Source organism: Aotus nancymaae, unplaced genomic scaffold (genome assembly GCF_030222135.1).
Source record: "Aotus nancymaae isolate 86718 unplaced genomic scaffold, 86718_ANA_hifiasm-v0.15.2.pri h1tg000041l, whole genome shotgun sequence".
Lineage (NCBI taxonomy): Eukaryota > Metazoa > Chordata > Mammalia > Primates > Aotidae > Aotus > Aotus nancymaae.
In genome coordinates this window covers 24,486,154-24,507,736 of record NW_026988455.1, presented here as the reverse complement: position 1 = coordinate 24,507,736, position 21,583 = coordinate 24,486,154, and the positions used below count along the sequence as shown (strand labels likewise).

General features: G+C 43.8%; 1 protein-coding gene across 3 annotated transcripts in view; it reads left to right on the top strand.

Moving 5' to 3' along the window:
• Positions 1-337: 337 nt before the first annotated feature.
• Positions 338-21,583, top strand: part of SPIN1 (spindlin 1) — an 85,450-nt gene continuing 64,204 nt past the window's right edge. Inside the window, exon 1 of one of the 3 annotated variants that reach the window (XM_012463436.3) lies at positions 338-356. The gene's annotated coding sequence lies outside the window, so the exon portion shown is untranslated. Of the gene's footprint in view, positions 357-1,131; positions 1,227-1,924; positions 2,097-21,583 lie in introns of those variants that run through there. The other 2 variants (XM_021671895.2, XM_012463432.3) reach the window with 2 other exon arrangements.

Below are 21,583 nucleotides of genomic sequence, written 5' to 3'. Positions count from 1 at the left end.
CTGCAGTTTGGATTGTTCAAGGTGCTTTCCAATAACATGTTCTGAAATTTGATCTGACAACGCTTTGGGAGGCGGTTTATTAGGAAGAGGCTGCCCTGTCGCACTCGAGGAACCGGGTCAGTGACCTGCTCCCGGACACGAGGCTGGCGGGGAGTGGAGAGAGGCCGGCTGGACTCAGCCTCCAAGTCCCGCACTCGATTCTGCAGGAATAAAAACAGTTCTTCATGCTACCTCTCTCCCTTCTCCTGTAAACAAGCAACAAAATGCTGAAAAGGCATCTTAACTGAAACGGAAGTCAAATGAATTCGCGTGCGATCATGGGAATTTTTGGCTCTTAACCTTGCGAGTGGAGCTGGGTGAGTTCCATTTGTGGTGGGGGGCTGGAAACAGGTTTCTGGGCTTCCAGAGCCACATCCCGTCCCCACGCAGCCTAGGCCGGGCCAGGTGTTTGTAGGTGAGGCTCCGGGGCTCCAGCTAACCTGAGCTACCTGGGCAGGGCTTTGTGCGGGGAGGCAGCAAGCGGGGTGAGCGGGCGACGACGCCGGCCTCTACGCAGTGCGGTGGTGAAGACGTCTCTTCCAGGGAGTCACAGGACGCAAATCCATCCTTTTAAAGGGCTCGCGTCCCGCGGCCCTAAACCGGCGCGCTGGAGGAGAGCTGCGGCGTTCCCCGAGGTTCAGGGCTCACAAGGCTCGCAGCCCAGCCCTGTGATCCAGCTTCCTCAGTATTCGCGCTGCACCGCTCAGGACGACTTGCGGCTTACGTCCCAGGACAAAGGGGGCTTGTCCTTTCTTGAAAGTCCTACTGCGCGAAAACAACGCCCTTCTCTGGCTGCCTGCCCTCCGGGAGAAGCTGCGCACCCTCAGGCTCCTGCGCTCGGGGCGCCTGCCACCGCCCATTCCCGGCGCGCACCTGGAATTCCAGAGCTCGGGCCCCGCCCTGCCGCCCGCCAGGTGAGCGGCGCCAGGCCCCGCCCCCGCTCCCCCCCGCCCTGCTCCAACGCGCCTGCGCAGTCGGCCGTCGGCGCCAGGCGCCGGGGCGGCGCGGCCGTCGCAGTTCGGCGGGCGCAGTGCGCGTGCGCCCTGGCTGCTGGGGGGCGGGCGGCGTCCTCGGCGAGGGAGCGGGGGCGGGGAGGCGCCGTCTGGCTCGGGCTGGGGCCGGCGGGAGCGCGAACGAGCGACGGCGGCAACCGCGGGCCTGTGGACGGCGGCCCCAGCGGCCAGCAGGTGAGGCCCGCGGGGCGCGGGCGTGGGTCATACAGGGCCGTGAGTGGGTGCGGGTTGCGGGCGGGCCAGGGGTGCGGCGGCCTGGCCGGGGGCGCAGGTGAGCGCGGCCGGCGCGGGGCCCGGCGGAGCATTGTCCGGCGGGCGGCGCCCGCACAGCGCCCCCTGCCGGCCGGGCCGCGGCGGGGACCCGGGCGGGGCGGGCCTGGGCCTCGGGGCGGGCGCGCGCTCCTTTGTTCGCCGGCCCCCACTCCTCCGTTCCCCCCATCTCTGCCGCCCCCCGCCAACATGGCCGCCACCCTCCTGTCCCCAGTTCCCCGGCCGCCGCCGGCCCCTTAGCGCGCGCTTTGTTTGGAGCAGAGCTGGGAGGCCCACGGGCGGGGGGCGGCGGCGCTGAGCAGTCGGGCGCGGGGAAGGGGGCGCTGCGCCAGAATGCGGGCGGGGAGGGGGAGCGTTGCATAATCCTGGGCCGGCGACGGGGGCGGGGCGGGGGGAGGGGCGGGACCCCGGCGCAGCGGGTCGGGTCACCCCGGGGACGCGGGCCTGCCCTCGGGCCACCCCTCCCAGGCCCGGGGGATGGCTGTGGTCCTTGCGAGTTGTAGGCTGCCGGAACGCCCACCGGCCGGTTCTCGCGCCGGCGCAGCCCCCTTCCTGATGGGCCCGTCTCTTCGCCGCCCTCCGTGGGGGCGCGGCGAAAGGGTTGCGTGCTCTGGAGGGAGACACGCACTTTTCCTCTCCATCGTGAGTGACCTTGGATGTATTCGTCAAGGAATGAATGTGTTGAAATGTGCGATGCGGGAACTGCGCAGCGCCTCGGGTTTGGTTTTCTCCAGCATCTTATTGCATTGATTGTGCCTTCTCGATTTTACAGAGGTTGGTGTTGAGTAATGGCTTCAATAATGTTAACCCTTATGCATTTCAAAGTTTGTTTATGCAATTGTTTTTACATTTATTCTCTTTTTATTTATAATTTTCGAATAAGATTTTTGTGTTTTGGAGAGATTTTCCGTACCTGGTGGAAGTGTTTTTAATCTTGGTAAATGTGGATTATTTGGCTGTTTTATCACGTTCGTCAGAAATCAATACGAGGAACATTTAAATGTTTTAAAGGCTTTCACTCTGCAATGACTTGTGCCAAAAACGACATACATACCAAAACGGGAATACCTAACTTTTTTTTTAATTGGAATTTTCTGGAAGGAATTCTATGCAATCTGAAAGGATTGATGGAGAGTATAGTAATTGTTTTCTACATCGCTTTTGTTAAGCAGTGAAAATTAGACAAACTTGGAGATTTATACCTGGACATACTGAATTTTTGAACACTTGAAGTGAAATTTTGGAAAGGGCAGGTGAAAGAAGGCTTATTCCAACCTCCCTTTCTCCCTCCCAGTTTGGTTAAAAGGCAAGCACCAAAATATTGTAGTTGGTAATTTACAGAACGTTCATTATCAGATTTGATTATTATATATTAAGGTTGTACAATGTGTATGTGAGAATTATAGGTAGTAGGTCGTAGAATCTTATGAAAAATACAATTTCTTTATAATCTTCTGAGTAGCGAAATGGTTACTGTTACAATGGTTATGAATTGTCAAGGCAATAGGGCCAGTATATGTCTTCAGTTATCTTTTTATGTTTTATGCCTGAAATCCAGGAAACAGTGTAAATGAATGTTCCCTGGAACAGCCATCGCAATGCCATATGTTGATCATTGGTGTCCTTACAGTGTATCTCAGATATGGTGTGTCTCCCTTACTTGTGAACTGAGGCGTCATGATATTGCTGTGGCTTGTGTGTGCACCTCTGCATTTTGTGGGTAGTGTCTCACATTTGGCTATCATATTGAGAAGATGAGGGTTACTAATTTGGTTTTAACTGGAAGAAATTTAGGTGGTTTTCACTTCCCAGTGACTTACCTGATTGCACATAGTTACAACATTACTGGTTGCACTCCTTAATTGCTAGCATCTTTTTTCTAGTATGTTAGATATACATTCTTTTGGTTTGTCCTTTAAAATAATATTTGCTGAGAAAGCACTTAAATGTTAATACTGTATTTGTTTATATTTATTGGATGCTTAATTAAATGTGTTTCTTTCCCTTTTCCTGAATGAAAAATTGGAAGAAGAGAATCAACTATTTTGTGCAAGTATTTTGTTCAGTTTAGAAGACATGGTATTGTGAAAACAGTGTAGTCTCTGGAGTTAGACCTGGAGTCAGAGTGTATCTCTGACATACTAGAAAAAAGATGCTTGGAAGAATGGCTTTCCAAGTCAGAAGAATCTGGGTTGAAGTTGAGCTCCACTTCTTACTGGTCCAAAGCCACATAACTGATTCATCATGCAGCCTTTTTGTTAAAGAAAAAAAATTTTTTAATGCTACTCGAATATGTCTTATTTTTTCTCTATACATACATTTCTTACTGAAAATTGCAAAAATAGCACATTGAAGGTCCTTTTATTGGAGTTCAAACATTTGAAAACCAGAAAATTTAATTATGCTGTAGCCAAACTACCCAATGTTTTCTTTACATTCCTGCCCCATTGTGGGTAACCCCCCATATAGGCACCGAGGAATGAGAGCTAAGTGGAACCCTGGCACAGTTAGGGCTTGAGGAATATCTCACTTTATAGTGTTACTACTCAGCTATTTCCTTTTATATAATCCTTTACATAATCATATATTAGTTTATAGAAATAGGGCTTGAAGAATCCCTTTATATAATCCTCTATATATAATCACATAATAGTTGATAGTATGAGTGCCTAAGGAATATTTCCCTACATATATACCTATAATTATATCTTAGTTCATAATCGGAGGAATGCCTAGAGTAGACACAGTACAGAGCATGAATTGAGGAATAAGCAGCTTATAATCGGAGGAATGCCTAGAGCAAACACAGTGCAGAGCATGATTTAAGGGAAAAACAGTTATACCTGGACAAGAATCCATGGCCCAGGCGGCAGCGTTCAGTATCTTAAAGATACCCGCTGTATGGCAGGCTTGGGGCAGGAGCCACTCCTCCTGATAATGGAGTTGTAGGACCTTGCTCTAGTTCTTGTGGAAGGCTGCCCTCAGAACGGCAATCCGCCTTGGTGACTGTGAACTTTATCAGCTCTTGCTACTCTGCTGCTTGAAAAGCATCTTCCCATAGAACCCATTGGAAGCTGCCAGAAGGTGGCGGTAACCTTGACAGCTCTGTCACTGCTATGTGACTTAAAGCATCCTCCTATAAATCTTCTTAGAAGTAGTTTGCCCATAGATAGAAGTATTGTACATTGCACCCTCTTCACTGCTCACGGCCCACCTTCAAGTGTCGGTGACCTAATGGGGGTGGACCCCTTACTGCACATGCCCCTTGCCTTCGTGGGAAAGGGCCCCTTGCTGCGCACTGTCCACCTCCTGGCCTAGGTGACCTAATGGGGGTGGACCCCATGTTTTATTACTCACGACCCTATCACTATCCTTAAAGATGATTTCACTCACTGCCCTGTCCCCTAACCTATACATAATAAATACTCATGCTTCTGGACATTCGGGGCCTTGCCTGATTCCGCTTATAGGTGGCGTGGCCCCTGAGCCCAGCTGCATTTTTCTTGTACTTCTGTGTCCTGTCTCTTCATTTCTCGGATCCTGCGCCTCAGCACAGCATAAGGCTCATCCCACGAACCTGTGGGCACTCAACCCTACATCGGGCTCCCAACGTGCCCTACACCCCACAAGTTGCTTTACTTCGATTCTTGATGTTGGGCTTCATCTCACTGACTTCAGCCTTCTAACACACATGGGAATCTTAGGACCTACTGGCTCTTGGGGTCACATCAGAGAGGAGAGCTGAAGTATGTTGAAGTTATTCAGACACATTCAAGCTACATAGATCTCTTATAAATTACTGGGATCATGGTAGAAAGGAAAAGATAACAAAAAAAGACATCACAGAACTCTTTATCAAGGTTATTGGTATACAGGCTGTCCTAGCATAGAGTAGCCTTCTCAACCTGGTGCATAAAATTACCAGCAAGAAAAGTACAAGAGTAATAGTTCGTGGTTGAATTGGCTTGGTGTCATGATTCCCTGTTCTGGCATTCTCAGGCTATGATACACACAGAAACTGCAGCCACATTGGAATGGTTCCCTTCTTGATGCATTTTGAACTCCCTTTAGGCCAGTGTCTACTACTTCTTTTTCAAGCCAAGGAAATCTGTTGAGTAACAAGTATCTCGATTTTACCCTGTTTTCTTTCTGCATAGATAGCAGTGTTCTTCCTTCTCCTACTCCTAAGGCAAGCCATTTCTGATGTCCTGGAAGATTCTCTTCTATCCAGTTGTTGGAATGAATCTTCTGCTAGAAGGGAAGGGGGGAATTTGGTACTAGGGTTGAAAGTCGTGTTACTAAGGTTCTTTATTGACGTCTCTGAGCAGAAAAGAGGCTCCTGAGTCATCCTGGAAATTTTCTTCAGTGAGCATTTATGAAGACTCTGAGGTCAAGGTTGGGTTAAACTTTTGTGGTGGGTCCATCCAAGGTCTAGTCAACAGCACTGAGCTCTTCCTGGATATTTGGGACCCAGCGGAAAGTGATTCCAGCTCTCAAATTGCTACAAGGTAGCCTGGAAAGAAATCTATGACCCAGAAAAAGCCTGAAAACCCAAACTCCAGCAAATAATGTGAAAGAGCCAACTCACAAAGCCTTTTAAAACCTTCAATTCCTTTTCTATAAACTAGAATAAAACCTATTGTATAAGGCTATTCTGAGAGTTACATGAAATGGACTTATAGAGTTCTTAGTACAGTTCCTGAAATACAGCAGCTGATGCCAGTAGATTTCCTTCCCTTTTCTACTTTTGAACTTTGCTGTAGTTATTAGCATTTTTTTAATGTTGAAGTAAACAATTGGCTTAGTTGTGTATCAGTATTCAGTCCAAATTAATTTTAAATTAGGTCTTTACTGGGAGCCTCTTCATGACCTTAAAATTGTCATTAACCCTTTATAGATAAAACAGGTTGTATTTGACTAAATATATAAACAGGGCCAGGCACAGTGGCTCACATCTGTAATCCCAGCACTTTGGGAGTCTGAGGCGGGCAGATCACCTGAGGTTGGGAGTTTGAGACCACTCTGACCAACATGGAGAAACCCCATCTCTACTAAAAATACAAAATTAGCCGGACATGGTGGTGCATGCCTGTAATCCCAGCTATTCGGGAGGCTGAGGTAGGAGAAATGCTTGAATCCGGGAGGTGGAGGTTGCAGTGAGCCAAGATCATGCCATTGCATTCCAGCCCGGACAACAAGAGCAAAATTCTGTCTGAGGAAAAATAAAAATAAAAAAACCCAGAGATGTATCCTTACAGACTTTGCAGTCTGATAGAGGAGACACAAATACATATAGTGAGGGAATTCTGCACTGAAGGGTGTCTGGGAAGAGAAGGTGATTCTACAGAATAGCAGAATGGGAGAGGAAAGACATCTGGCTGGAGGAGAAAGCAGGAGCAGAGGCATGAAAGGAGTTGAAAGAGACCATGGGGGATTTCAGTCCCAGCCAAAAGTTAGCCCCTTGTTTCCTTCCTTCCCTCCCTCCTTCCCTTTCCCTTTCCCTTTCCTTCATTCTTTTTCCTTTCCTTTTTCTTCCTTTGTGAGTGTGTTTGTTTATAGCGTGGGACGAGAACACCTACCTCATCAGGGGTGAGCTTAAATGAAGTGAAATGATTCATAGGCTCCTGGTACACAGTAAATGCCCAGTTGATATTGATGATGTCACCACTGCCAACACCACCTGTAGTTTCCTATGGCCGGTCTGTCTAGGGATGAATCTGGAGGCCACATTTTAAGTTTTGGATATAACATTAATTAAGGTGGTTGGTGTTTAATTTGTAGGTAGGGGAAGCCATTGAAAGGTAGGGACAGGATTGGACCTTTGTTTTAGAACAGTATTAAAGTGGGTTTGGAGGAATCTGCCCATGTAGGAACTTTTAATTTCCAGAGTCTAGTCTGTTAGAGAAGCTGGTGAAGTCATTTGAGGCATGGAGTATGGGTCTAAAGTCAGAATATTTTAATTTTTTTTTTATTTTCTCTGGTCAGGGTGGAGAAGACAAAGTCAGAATATTTAATGTTATGTTAAATGTGCTTCTTTTTTCCCTGAAGGGAGAAGGGAGAAAGGATTTATTTAATGTAAATTATTATTTTATCCAAACATTGAGAGAATAGATGAAGAGACTGGTAAGGCATTTTTGTACCATTTGAGATGTTAGATTATAGTAGCATCTTAACAAAATAGGCAGAATTTTTTTAAAAACTAGATTATATTTGTTTGTAGTTGTTTATGTTTGGGCCTCTCTGAATATTTGAATTACTATTACTTGACACAGGTAATAAGGAGAGAAAAGAATGTGCTTTTTCCTGCTTTGGGTTTTTTTTTTTTTTTTTTTGAGATGGAGTCTCGCATTGTTGCCTGGGCTGGAGTGCAATGGTGTGATCTCGGCTCCTTGCTCGCTGCAATCTTCGTATCCTGGGTTCATGCGATTCTCCTGCCTCAGCCTCCTGAGTAACTGGAATTGCAGGAGCACACCACCACACCCTGCTAATTCTTTGTATTTTTTTTTAGTAGAGACAGGGTTTCACTATGTTGACCAGACTGGTCTCAAACTCCTGACCTCATGATCTGCTTGCCTCGGCCTGCCAAAGTGCTGGGATTACAGGCGTGAGCCACTGCACCCGGCCTCCACCATCCCCCAGAAGGAGTCATGCTGTGTCACTCTGGCTGGAGTGCAGTGGTGTGATCTTGGCTTACTGCAACTTCCGCCTCCCAGGTTCAAGCAATTCTCCTGCCTCAGCCTCCCAAGTAGCTGGGATTACAGGAGTGTGCCACCACGCCTGGCTAATTTTTTGTATTTTTGGTAGAGACGGGGTTTCACCTTGTTGTTCTGGCTGGTCTCAAACTCCTGACCTCAAGTGATCCACCCACCTCAGCCTCCAAAGTGCTGGGATTACAGGTGTGAGCCACCATGCCTGACTTTATCCAGTGTGTTTTGTCTCTTTTTGTTTGTTTATTTATTTATTTGTTTTTTCTTTCGTATTTTTTTCTTTTTTTTTTTATTCTTTTTTTTAATATCCAGTGTGTTTTAATGAAATACTGTTTTTCCTCAGCTTGTCACAATGTGGACATGTTGAGGTCCTTTCAAGCTAGTTCTCTTTCCTTTGACGTGACACATAACTTTCTGAAGCTTTTCTTGCTTTCTGACCCAAGATATCTGAGGTTCACTTTGTGCTTTTCCTGCCAAATACCTATCAGTCATTTCTTTTTTTTCTTCTTCAATTCGGGTAAGTCATTTCTTTTAGCGTGTTTTATTGATGAATAGAATTTAGATACTAAAATCTGGGTGTTACATGTTCTTACTGTTAGGATGCCCATGCTTTCATTGGGCAGCCATGGGAAATGTACAGATTTGGATTTTTATATTGCTGTTTCTAGTTCAAATTTAACATCACAGTTTTTATTATGAGTTTATCCTTTTCTCTCTAACGTTGAAAATTAACATTCTTAGCAACATTAATATAATTGCTTTATCTTACAGTACAAATGTTGTAGTTTGAAAATAACACTGATAACAATAAAGCAACTGTAGGTTTATGTTTGGTTATGGTTCTTTTTGTTCTTCAGATGTATCCACATAAGCGTGTACAGTTGGCATTCCGATTTGTAAGGCCATTTGAAAAGATTTTCTCTGATGATGTTATGTGATAATTAATTTGGTTTGTTTTTCTGAAATTTTTCTAAGAATTGTGTTTTTTATTTAATGTATTTTTTTAATGTGTAGAACATGTATGTGAACGTTTATGTAGTTGAAAGTTCGGCGCTGTGTGAAAAATTTATGTTCACAGCCTCACTTTCTTTTTTTTTTTTTTTGAGACAGAGTCTCACTCTGTCACCCAGGCTGGAGTGTAGTGGTGCTATCTTGGCTCACTGTAGCCTCTGCTCCCTGGGTTCAAGCGATTCTCCTGCCTCAGCCTCCTGAGTGGCTGGGATTACAGTTCCCTGCCAGTGTGCCTGGCTAATTTTTGTATTTTTGGTAGAGATGGGGTTTCACCATCTTGGCCGGCTGGTCTTGAACTCCTGACCTCATGATCCACCTGTTTCAGTCTCCCAAAGTGCTGGAATTACAGGCGTGAGCCCCCTCACCCAGCCCACAGCCTCACTTTCATTCTGTGCCTCCACAAATTTTTCTTCTTTCCCAGATAATTGTTTCTGCTTTATTCTTTTGGTATTTCATTTTTGCAAATGTAAGCACATCTGTATATTTTTATTTTCCTTTCTTAATAGGCAGCATTCTGTGCACACTGCTCTGCTTCCTTTTGCTTCATATATTCTGGAGATCGCTTCATAGAAGCTGTGTATTTTGTGCTTGCAGCTCATCGCCTAATGATGAACATTTAGGTTGTTTATGTTCTCTTGGCTGTTACAAATATTGCGACACTGAATAACCTTGTGCATATATTGTTTTGTATTTATGCAGGTACAGCTTTAGGGTAGATTGTTGGGTGAAACTGAACACATTTGTAGTTTTGTTCATGTCAAAGCAATTACATTTTCTTTTAAAAATTTTGAATTTTTTGTAGAGATGAGGTCTCACAGTGTTGCCCCGGATGATCTTGAACTCCTGACCTCAAGCAGTCCTTTCACCTGGGCTTCCCAAAATCTTGGGATTACAGGCGTCAGGCCCAGTTAATTTTTGTATTTTTGATAGAGACGGGATTTTGCCTTGTTGCTCAGCCTAAAAAATTACATTTTCACGCTGGGTGCGATGGCTCTTGCTTGTATCCCAGCACTTTGGAAGGCTGAGGCAGGTGGATCCCTGCGGTCAGGAGTTAAAAACCAGCCTGGACAACATGGTGAAACACCGTCTCTACTAAAAATACAAAAATTAGCTGGCACACACTGTAAGGTGGCACACACTGTAATCCCAGCTACCCCGCATGAGAGTCACTTGAAACCTGGGAGGCGGAGGCTGCACGAGCTAAGATTGTGCCATTGTACTGCCATCTGGGTGACAGAGCGAGACTCCATCTCAAAAAAAGAAAATTAAAATTACATTTTTAAAAGGCAGATCCCATGTCACCTTTTACTGAAAACTCTAAATGGCTTCCTGGTGCCTTAAAGACAAAAGTTTATAATGTAGTCTCAAGGGTATACATATAGTTGCTGTACATACAGTTTTACATCCCTTAAACATGGAGATACATTCAGAGAACCTCGTTGTGAACATCATAGAGTGCAGTTACACACACCTATATGGGACAGTCTAATGTGCACCTAGGCTGTGTAATACGGCCTAATGCTCCTAGGCTACAAACCTGTACAGCATGTGACTGAACTGAGTACTGTAGGCTTGCAACACAGGGGTATTTGTGTATGTAAACATATCTAAGCACAGAGAAAGTACAGTGAAAACATGGTACAAGAGATAAATGGTATGCCTGTGTAGGGCACTTAGTAAGTCATGATTGGAGCTGGCAGGACTGAAAGTTGCTCTGGGTTGAGTCTGTGAGTGAATGGGAAGGCCTAGAACATTATTGTTCACTACTCTAGACTGTATGTAAACACTGTACAATTAGGCTACACTAAATTTATAAAAAGTTTCTTCAATAATTAACCTTAGCTTACTGTAACTCTTTAACCTAATAAACCTTTTCTTTTTTTTTTTTTTAACTTTTTGTCTAAATAGCACTTAGTTTAAAAGAGCCTCATTGTAATGTGGATCCATTGCGGTATATGTGGTCTTTTGTTGACAGAAACGTCATTAGGTGGTGCATAACTCATTACTTTGGGCCTCAGCCTCATCTTGTACCATTTTCCTCCTTGCTGTCTTTGCTCCAGCTGTGTGGGGCCTCCTTCATTCTCCTGTGCTCACCGTCTTCTCCACCAGGAATCTTGGCACTTGTTCTTTCCTTCTGCCTGGAATGCCTTTCTTTGTTAACAGTTATCCCTAGTCTTTAGAGTTTGGCTCAGGCATCACTTTTTAATGAAATTTTCTGTGTGCGTGCTTGCAAGTTTTTACTAAGATAAGAGATTGGACTGTGCTGATATTCATCACCCACTCCAACAAGTGTCAGTTGTCTGAAGTTTTTTTTTTTTTTTTGAGACAGAGTCTTGCTCTGTTGTCCAGGCTGGAGTGCAGTGGTGCAATCTCAGCTCACTGTAGCCTCTACTCTCCGGGTTCTGGTGATTCTCCTTCCTCAGTCTCCCAAATAGCTGGGACTACAGGTGTATGCCACCATGCCCAGCTAATTTTTTTTTTTTTTTTTTTTTTTGGTATTTTTAGTAGAGACGGGATTTCACCTTGTTGGCTAGACTGGTCTTGAACTTCTGACCTCAAGTGATCTGCCTGCCTCGGCCTCCCAAAGTGCTGGGATTACAGGTGTGAGCCACCACTCCTGGCCTGAAGTTGTTTTTTGAGACAAGGTCTCACTCCGGTTGCCCAGGCTGTAGTACAGTGGCACAGTTTTGGTTCATTGCAGCCTCAACCCTCTCGGGGCTTAGTTGATCTTCCCATCTCAGCCTCCAGAGTAGCTGAGACTACAGGCATGTGGCACCATGCCTGGCTAGTTAATTTTTGTATTTTTGGTAGAGACAGGTTTTTGCCTTGTTGCCCAGGCTGGTCTTGAGCTCCTGGACTCAAGCAGTCTACCTGCCTCAGCCTCCCAAAGTGCAGGGTTTACAGGCATGAGCCCCTGTACCCAGCTGTCTGAAGTTCTTGAATTTTTTTCCTGACCTTTCTGCAGTCAAGTCATCTTGGTGCCTACCAAAAGTACAGTGTTATATTAGTTTATGTAATTTAATTAATTTTAGTTTTCCCACAAAGGCTGAGTTTCAAGAAAGCAGAACCATTCCTGTTTTTGACCATAATTACTTTTCTAGTACCTAGCTCAGTGTTTAAATCCTGAGGGCTCAAGCTACCATGTGCAGTAGCTAGAATTGAATAATGAGGAAGTCGAGGTTTGTGCATTGGCTAAATGTCTTGTCTGCTGCACAGATATCTGTCATATAGTGATTAGTAAGTAACAATTTGGTGACTTTTAATTGTAATTTTTCTTTCAGGATCACATATGGTTTAGAAAAATAAATCCACTAGGATGGATAAAGAAAAAAGTATATGGGGTGTGTGTTTATGTATTAAGGCATTTGTTACAGGGATTTGAGTTCACACAGTGTAGGAGTTGGCTAAGCAGTTTCTATCAGGCTGTTGTCTTTGTGCTTCATAATCGAGTTTGAAGTCCACAGGCAGTCGTTTGAGAAAGGAAGAAGGATGTAAAGTGGGGAAGAAGCCATAGGCAGGGGGGATGGAAAGCCATGCTAGTTCTAACTGCCTCTGTTCTTGTGTGGGTGGCCTGTAAGAGCGGGATCCTTGGCACATGTAGCCCGGGAGGCACAGAAGCAAGATAAGGAGAACCCAGAGGAAGGTAGAGTGGCTACGGCTGTGGTTCTAGGCCAGCCACTGCCTCACAGGAGTGGGGTGAGTCAGAAGATGAGCAGCAACAGTGTGTGCAAACTGCAGGGTGGTTGCTGTATCTGCTGCACAAGAATCTCTTGAGCCTCGCAAGTTGGAAACATTAAGGAAAGGAAATTCTGAGGAATGTAGTTCAGCTCAGCCAAGTTCAAACCATACAAAAAATGATGAGCTCAGGCTTTTAGATTTTTAGCTCAGGTTACACGTAAGGAACCTGAAGGTTTCTGTGACTGCTCTAAAAGTGCAAATGTAATTCTCAATTTGTGGGTGAGATCATTGATTGGTAGGAATGGAATCCTAAAAATTGGATTGGAGGCATATGGTCAGATTCTGTTCAAACTGGTGACCTTAAAGCTTTAAATGCTGCTCAGCTATCTTTGCGGAAGAAGCAAACTTTCCAACCCTTCCCAGAGGAACTTAATCTCCCTTTGCCTGAAAAACCTGTAACTGGCCTCCCTTTGGGTAGTTGCCTTGTAGGGTACTATCTTTCTGGGAATCTGCCCTGTAATCCTTCTTTCTTGTAGATCTGTGACTGAACTGTTCTTGCGACAGGTCCCAGAGAGTGAGGTAACCCATGAGAAAGGCATGCTACACTCCAAAAGATGGTATAGTTTTGCCACTATATAGTCAGGACCCTTGAGGAGTATTTGTGGCAATGGATCTTAGGAGCGTAGTATAATAGTGGAAGGAACATAAAGTTGGATCAGGCAGAATTTATTGATATGGGCTTACTATGTAGAGATTCTGGATTCAGTGTTACAGTTCGAGGAGTTAGAAAGGGCTCTAACAGTTGAGTTGATTGGCTGAGGCCCATCCTACGAGGTCTAATGCCTCAATTAGATTTTTTCCGGCCTAACAAGGAATTCCACTGAACACTCATCTTGTATAAGAGTGTGTATTTGACCTGGCATGGTGGCTAACACCGGAAATCCCAGCACTTTGGGAGGCCAAGGCGGCAGATGAGCTGAGGTCAGGAATTCAAGACCAGCCTGGCTAACATGGCGATACCCCATCTTTACTAAAAATACAGAAATTAATGTGGTGGCCCATGCCTGTAATCCCAGCTACTCAGCAGGCTGAGGCAGGAGAATCGCTTGAACCCAGGAGGCAGAGGTTGCAGTGAGCCAAGATTGCACCACTGCACTCCAGCCTGGGTGACAGAGCAAGACTCTGCCTATAAAAAAAAAAAAAAAAAAAATTATCTGGGTATGGTGGCTTGTGCCTGTAGTTTTGGTTACTCAGGAGGCTGAGGTGGGAGGATCAGTTGAACTGGGAAAGTCGAGGCTGCAGTGAGCCATGATCATGCTACTGCGCTCTAGCCTGGGCAATAGAGCAAGACCCTAATAAATATTAGTCCATAAGGAAAGGTTCACCTAAATGCATAGCCTTTAAATAAATAGCTTGCATCATTGGTGGGACTATACTTTAGTAGGACCTCTTTGGAGGATGGGTGCACTAAAACAATTTTTTTTTTTTTTTTTGAGATGGAGTTTCACTCTTGTTGCCCAGGCTGGACAATGGTGCGGTCTCAGCTCACTGCAACTTCCGCCTGCTGGGTTCAAGCGATTCTCCAGCCAGAGCCTCCTGAGTAGCTGGGGATTACAGGCACCCACCACCATGGCCAGCTAATTTTTGTATTATTGGTAGAGATGTGGTTTCACCATGTTGGCCAGGCTGGTCTTGCACTCCTGACCTCAGGCAATCTGCCCACCTCAGCCTCCCAAGGTTTTGGGATTACAGGTGTGAGCCACCGCACCTGGTCTAAAACAGAATTTAAAATGCATGTACTCTGTGTATCCAGCAGTTTCACTACTAGGAATTTATCATATAGATAAATTTGGACAGTATACAAATATGTATGTTTAAGGTTTTTCATTATATCAGTGTTTGTGATTGAGAAAAATTAGGAACAACTGTCCAAAAATGGAGTTAAGGTAGAGTAAATTACTATTATACCCATACACTGGAATATTCTGCCGTTGTTAAAAATAAGAGGTTGATAGGAAAAAAATTCATACAGCCATCCCTCCATATCAGGGGATTGGTTCCAGGACTGCCCCGCCCCAACCCAGTGGATACCAAAATCCGCAGATGCTCAAGTTGCTTATATAAATTGGTGTATTTGCATATAACCTGTGCACATCGTCCTATGTAAGTAATCTCTAAATTGCTCATAGTATATAATCCAGTATAAATGCTATACAAATTGTTGTTATACTGTATTGTTTAGGGAATAACTATAAGGAAAAATGTTTATGTGTTTGGTACAGATGCAACCATCATTTTTTTCCCGAGTTTTTAAAATGTGAGGTTAGTTGAATCCACAGATGTGGAGTCAAGGGATAAGAGGGCCAAAGACTTACTGTATTACAGGGTAAATGTAACATTTAGTAAGAAAAGCAAGTTGTGGAACTGTATGTTCTCACTTACGCTGAGATGTTATATATCTGCTTTAAGCCTTTGCATAGAAATACATTGCTAAATTCCTAGCAGTCTTTTCTTTTTATTAATGTATACTGTTTTACATCTTTATGGGATACATATGATGAATACTTGTTTTTGTTTTTTTCTGAGATGGAGTTTTGCTCTTGTTTCCCAGGCTGGAGTGTAATGACACGATCTCAGCTCACTGCAACCTCCACCTCCTGGATTGAAACCCTCTCCTGCCTCAGCCTCCCGAGTAGCTGGGATTACAGGCATGTGCCACCACACCCAGCTAATTTTTTGTATTTTTAGTAGAGATAGGGTTTCACCATGTTGGCCAGACTAGTCTTGACCTCCTGACCTCAGATGATCCACCCATCTCGGCCTCCCAAAGAGCTGGGATTACAGGCGTGAGTCACCATGCCCGGTCTTATATGAATACTTGTTAGATGCATAGAATGTGTAATGATCAAGTCAGGGTACCTGGAGTATTCATCACCTTGAGTATTTATCTCTTTTTTTTTTTGAGACAGAGTCTTGTTTTGTTGGTCAGGCTGGAGTGCAGTGATGCAGTCTCAGCTTGCTGTAACCTCTGCCTCCAGAGTTCAAGCAATTCTCCTACCTCAGCCTTCGGAGTAAGCTGGGATTAAGGCATGTGCCACCATGCTGGGCTAATTTTTGTATTTTTAGTAGAAACAGGGTTTTACTATGTTGGCCAGGCTGGTCTGGAACCCTGACCTCAGGTGATCTGCCTGCCTCAGCCTCCCAAAGTTCTGGGATTATAGGTGTGAGCTACCATGCCTGGCCAAGTATTTCTTTATCATCACTGTGTGCTGGTAACATTTCAAGCCTTCTCTTTTAGCTGCTTTGAAATATACAATATGTATTTGCTAACATATTGCAAATACATCGTGCCATTGCACTTCAGCCTGGGCTAACTATGGTGACCCTACTCTGCCATAGAACATTAGAATTTACTGCTTCTAACTGTATGTTTGTACCCATTAACCAACCTCTCTTCCTCACCTCCATCCCTTCCCAGCCTCTGATACCTGTCATTGTGTTCTCTGTTTCCATGAGGTCAACTTTTTTTTTTTTTTTTTTTTAGCTCCCGCATATTTGTGAGAATGTGTGATATTTTTCTTTCTATGGCTGGCCTGGCTTATTTCACTTAACATAATGACCTCTAGCTTCATCCATGTTGCTGCAAACAACATGACTTCATGTTTTTTTTTCTGGCTGAAGAGCATTCAATTGTGTATATATGCCACATTTTCTTTGTCTGCTCATTGGTGGATACTTAGGTTGATTCCATATCTTTGCTATTGTGAATAGTGCTGTGATAAACATGTGAGTGTATACTGATTGGATATACTGATTTCTTTTACTTTGGATAAATAGCCAGTGGGATTGCTGGATCATGTAGAGTTCTGTTTTTAGTGTTTTGAGAAATCTCCATGCTGGTTTTCATAACAATGTTACTAATTTCCAGTCCCACCTCAGTGTGTAAGAGTTCCCTCTTCTCCGCATCATTGTCAGCATCTGTTGTTCTTTGTATTTTTAAAAACAGTTTTCCTAACTGTGGTAAGGTGGTAGGTATCTGCTTGTAGTTTTGATTTGTACTTACCTGGTGATTACTGATATGAGCATTTTTTCATATATCAGTTGGCCATTTGTATGTTTTTTGATGTCCTTTACCCATTTTTCAGTGGGATTATTTGCTGTTTTTAATTGTTGGTTATTTGAGCTTGTTACATATTCTGGATTTTAGTCCTTTGTTATGAACAGTTTGCACACATCATTTCCCATTCAACAGGTTGTCTCTTTGCTCTGTCGTTTGTTTCCTTTGCTGTCCAAAAGCTTATTGAAAGAGATGTATTGAGCATGGTGGCTCACGCCTGTAATCCCAGCACTTTGGGAGGCTGAGGCGGATGGATTGCCCGAGATCAGGAGTTCTGAGACCAGCCTGGCCAATGGAGTGAAACCCCGTTTTTACTAAAAATACGAAAAATTAGCTGGGTGGGGTGGCGGGCGTCTGTAATCCCAGCTACTCGGGAGGCTGAGGCAGGAGAATCACTTGAACCTGGGAGGCGGAAGTTGCATTGAGCCGAAATTGCGCCAGTGCACTCCAGCCTGGGCAACAAGAGTTAAACTCCATCTCAAAAAAAAAAAAAGAAAGACCAGGTACAGTGGCTCAAGTCTATAATCCCAGCACTTTGGGAGGCCGAGGCGGGTGGATCACGAGGTCAGCAGATCGAGACCATCCTGGTCAACATGGTGAAACCCCGTCTCTACTAAAAATACAAAAAATAGCCGGGCATGGTGGTGCGTGCCTGTAATCCCAGCTACTTAGGAGGCTGAGGCAGGAGAATTGCCTGAACCCAGGAGGCGGAGGTTGCGGTGAGCCAAGATCGTGCCATTGCACTCCAGCCTGGGTAACAAGAGCAAAACTCCGTCTCAAAAAAAAAAAAAAAAAAAAAAAAAAAAAGAAAGAAAAAGTGAGAAATGTGTTAATACTTTTGATTTTGCATTTGTCAGTTTCTCTTTAGTTGTGATACTTTTTGCTTTATACATTATCTTATGAGGGTATGTGCTTAGATGTTTAGGTATTCAGAACTGTATAATTAATAAATAACAATAAATTATAGATTATTTATATTTATAATTATTTATTAACATTAATTAATAATAATGATAATTACAGACGGGAGCTACTGGCCTGAATTTTTTTTTTGAAGGATACTTTTGATGTGTGCAGAATTGTAAGTTGTCAGTTTTCTTCTGAGGTGTTAAAATAAACTATTGAATTCTGACCAGGTGCAGTGGCTCACATCTGTAATCCCAGCACTTTGGGAGGCCAAGGGGAGAGGATAACTGGATCTCAGGAGTTTGAGACCAGCCTGGGTAACACAGTGAGACCTCATCTCTAATTTTTTTTAAAGTTAAAAGAGAAGCTATTGAATTGTATCTTCAGTTTTCATTCTTTTTATAAGAAGTAAACTGTGAGTTTTAATATTTGTTCCCATGACTGGAATCTCTCTCGATTTTTTGTGGTCGGGGTGTTCAGAGGACAGAGTCTTGCTCTGTCACCCAGGCTGGAGTGCAGTGGTGCAGTCTCGACTCACTGCAGCCTTGACCTCCCAGGCTCAAGTGATCCTCCTACCTCAGCCTCCTGAGCAGCAGCTGGGAGTATAGGCCCGAGCCACCCTGTGCCTGACTATTTTTTATAGTTTTTGTAGAGAGAAGCAGGGTTTTGCCATGTTGCTCAGACTGGTCTTGAACTCTTGGGCTCAAGAGATCTGCCTGTTCTGTCTCTCAAAGTGCTGGGATTACAGTCGCAAGTCACTGTGCCCAGCCTGGAATCTCTTTTGGTACTTCAGGCTTTATGGTTTTTTTTATGTCTTTGGTTTTCAACAGTTTTACTATGATGTATTTGGGTATATATTTCTTTTTCTTTTCTTTTTTTTGAGACAAAGTCTTGCTCTGTCACCAGGCTGGAGTGCAGTGGTGTTATCTCGGCTCACTACAACCTCTTACTCCTTGGTTCAAGCGATTCTCCTGCTTCAGCCTCCTGAGTAGCTGGGACTACAGGCATGCCCCACTGCACCCAGCTAATTTTTGTATTTTTAGTAGTGATGGGTTTTCACCATGTTAGCCAGGATGGTCTCAATCTCCTGACCTTGTGATCCACCGGCCTTGGCTCCCCTAAGTGCTGGAATTACAGGTGTAAGCCACCGTGCCTGGCCTCAGGTATGTATTTCTTTCTTTATCCTGCTTGGATTCTTGATTTTATTGAACTCATGAGGGGATGTCTTTCATTAGTTTTGAAAAGTTGGCAGGCATTATCTTCTCAACTATATCTGGTATTCCCCCTTTACCCCTCCTCCCCTGCCTTCTGAGAGCCCACTTAAATACATGTTAGACCTTGGTCTCTTACCCTCTTTGTGCTTCATCCTGGATATTTTTATCTGATCTCTCTTTGTTCAATAATTGTTAACAGGGTTAACTTGCTGTTAATCCTATCCATTAGTTTTTTTTTTTTTACTTTTGGAATATCCATTGTATTTTTTTTTTTTTTGCTTCTGGAATATCTGATTTATTGATAGTTTTCTGTTGAAGTTTTCAATCTTGTGTTTTCTTTATTTGAACATAGTAATTATAGCGACTTTAGTTTTCATTTAATGATTTCATTTATTGGTACACTATTCTCCTAGCTTAAAGTATGATTTTGCAGTTCTAACACTTGGCAGCCCTGTGGGCCTGTTTTTTTTTTTTTTTTTTTTTTTTTTTTAATTTTTAAGTTGGTTTTCTCTGTTATCCAGGCAGGAATGCAGTGGTGCAATTATGGCTCACTGCAGCCTTGAACTTCTGCACTTAAAGGATCCTCCTACCTCAGCCTCCCAAGTAGCTGGGACTGTAAGTGTGGGCCATCATGCCTGGCTAATTTCTTATTTACATTAGCTTTAGAGATGGGAGTTTCATTGTGTTGCCCAGGCTGGTCTCTAACTCCTGACCTCAAGTGATCCTCCCGCTTCTGCCTTCTGAGTTGCTGGAATTACAAATATGCGTTACCATGCTGGGCTCTGCTTCATTTTTCTTGTTTGTTTTTTTCTGCTGGTTTTTATTCATTTTGTCTCTTTGTTGGCTGTGTGTGTGTGTGCGTGCACGCATGTGTGTGCTTGTATGTGTATACATATGTGCACATCTAGTAGATTACATTTTAAATATCGTTTGAAAAATTTGGGGTCTAGGATGATATATCCAGAGAGGATGTATGCTTACTTCTACCCCCAGGCATCTCAGGGAATAGGCAGTCTGGGATCACCTTGGTTCAGTTTTAGGGATAAAGATGAGTTGAAGTTGAGCTACACATCTTAGAGCCTGGCTGCTTCTCTTTTCCTCCACTTCCTAAGTGTAGCAATTCAGAATTTCATCTTGAAGGTAGATGAGTTTCCCTGTCACTCTGCAATCCCCGTTGGTATTTTCTGAATTTTAGTTATTTTCTCCTAATCTTACCAAGCTGTCAGATTCTCAGCTGTCCCTTAACACTTGGCAGTTGCTCTCAGGGACCAAGTGGTTATAAATGTAGGGTTTCCCTCTTTAGATTCTGTCTCTCTGATACCTTACTATCTTTCAAGTTATTTGATGCTTTCATGCATATATTTAGTGTGTTCAACTTTTTTTTTTTTTTTTTTTTGGTGAGGCAGGGTCTTGCTTTGTTGCCCAGGCTAGAGTGCAGTGGCATGATCATAGTTTATTGCCCAGGCTAGAGTGCAGTGGCATGATCATGGTTTACTGCAGCCTTGGTCTCCTAGGCTCAAGGAGTCCTTCTGCCTCAGCCTCCCTAGTAGTTGGGACTATAGGCATATGTCGCTATGCCTGACTAATTTTTTAAATTTTCAGTAGAGGTGAGATCTCCCTATTTAGCTCCGGCTGGTCTTGAATGTCTGGATTCAAGCAATCCTCCCTTGCCTCCAAAGTGCTGGGATTACAGGCGTGAACCACTGTGCCTGGCTTGTGTTCAGCTTTTTCTCTTGGTAGTTTTCAGTTATATACAGAAGTCAAGAACATAGTGCAAAAGAACCCTGTTTGTTTCCTTTACACAATTCCAGTAGTCACTGATGTAGCTTCCTTGCTTCTGGTATAACAAGATCTTCCAAGCTCCTCTAATGTCCTTCTCCTCATCTGGAATTGGCTATTTCTCTAAGAAACTCTGGCTTCTGATGGTTTTTTACTAGAGATATCCTTGTAAATTTTACTTTAATTTTGTAGCTGTTGGGAGGATTACCAGTTCATTATTACCAAGAGTTGACCATTTACAATGACACTTGCAGGTGGCCTTCAGAAACCTATCAAAGACCCAGAGAGATTGCTTGTTGTCCATAGTTTTATGTAGAGAGGGTTGTGCTATGGACCATTTGGCAGTTTTATGAAACCAATGGATGCCTTTTCAGAATCTTTCTGAACACAATGAATGAAATACACAGGATCACAACAGAAAACAATTATATTGAAACAGTTATACAAATATTACTACCTTGTTAAATGGAAGGCTATGACGTCTTTGTTGGTAATTTAAGTGACAAGACAATATTGTTGATATATAGATAATTCAGATTTTGTTTTCTTAAGATAATAAAATTAAGGGTTTTTTTTGTTTGTTTGTTTGTTTTGAGATAGAGTTTTGCTGTCATCCAGGCTAGAGTGTGGTGGTGCAATCTTGGCTCACTACAACCTCTGCCTCCCGGGTTCAAGCAGTTCTCCTGCCTCAGCCTCCTGAGTAGCTGAGACTACAGATGTGTGCCACCACACCTGGCTGATTTTTGTATTTTTAGTAGAGATGGGGTTTTATCATGTTGGCCAGGCTGGTCTCTTTAACTCCTGACATCAGGTGATCTGCCTGCCTCAGACTCCCAAAGTGCTGGGATT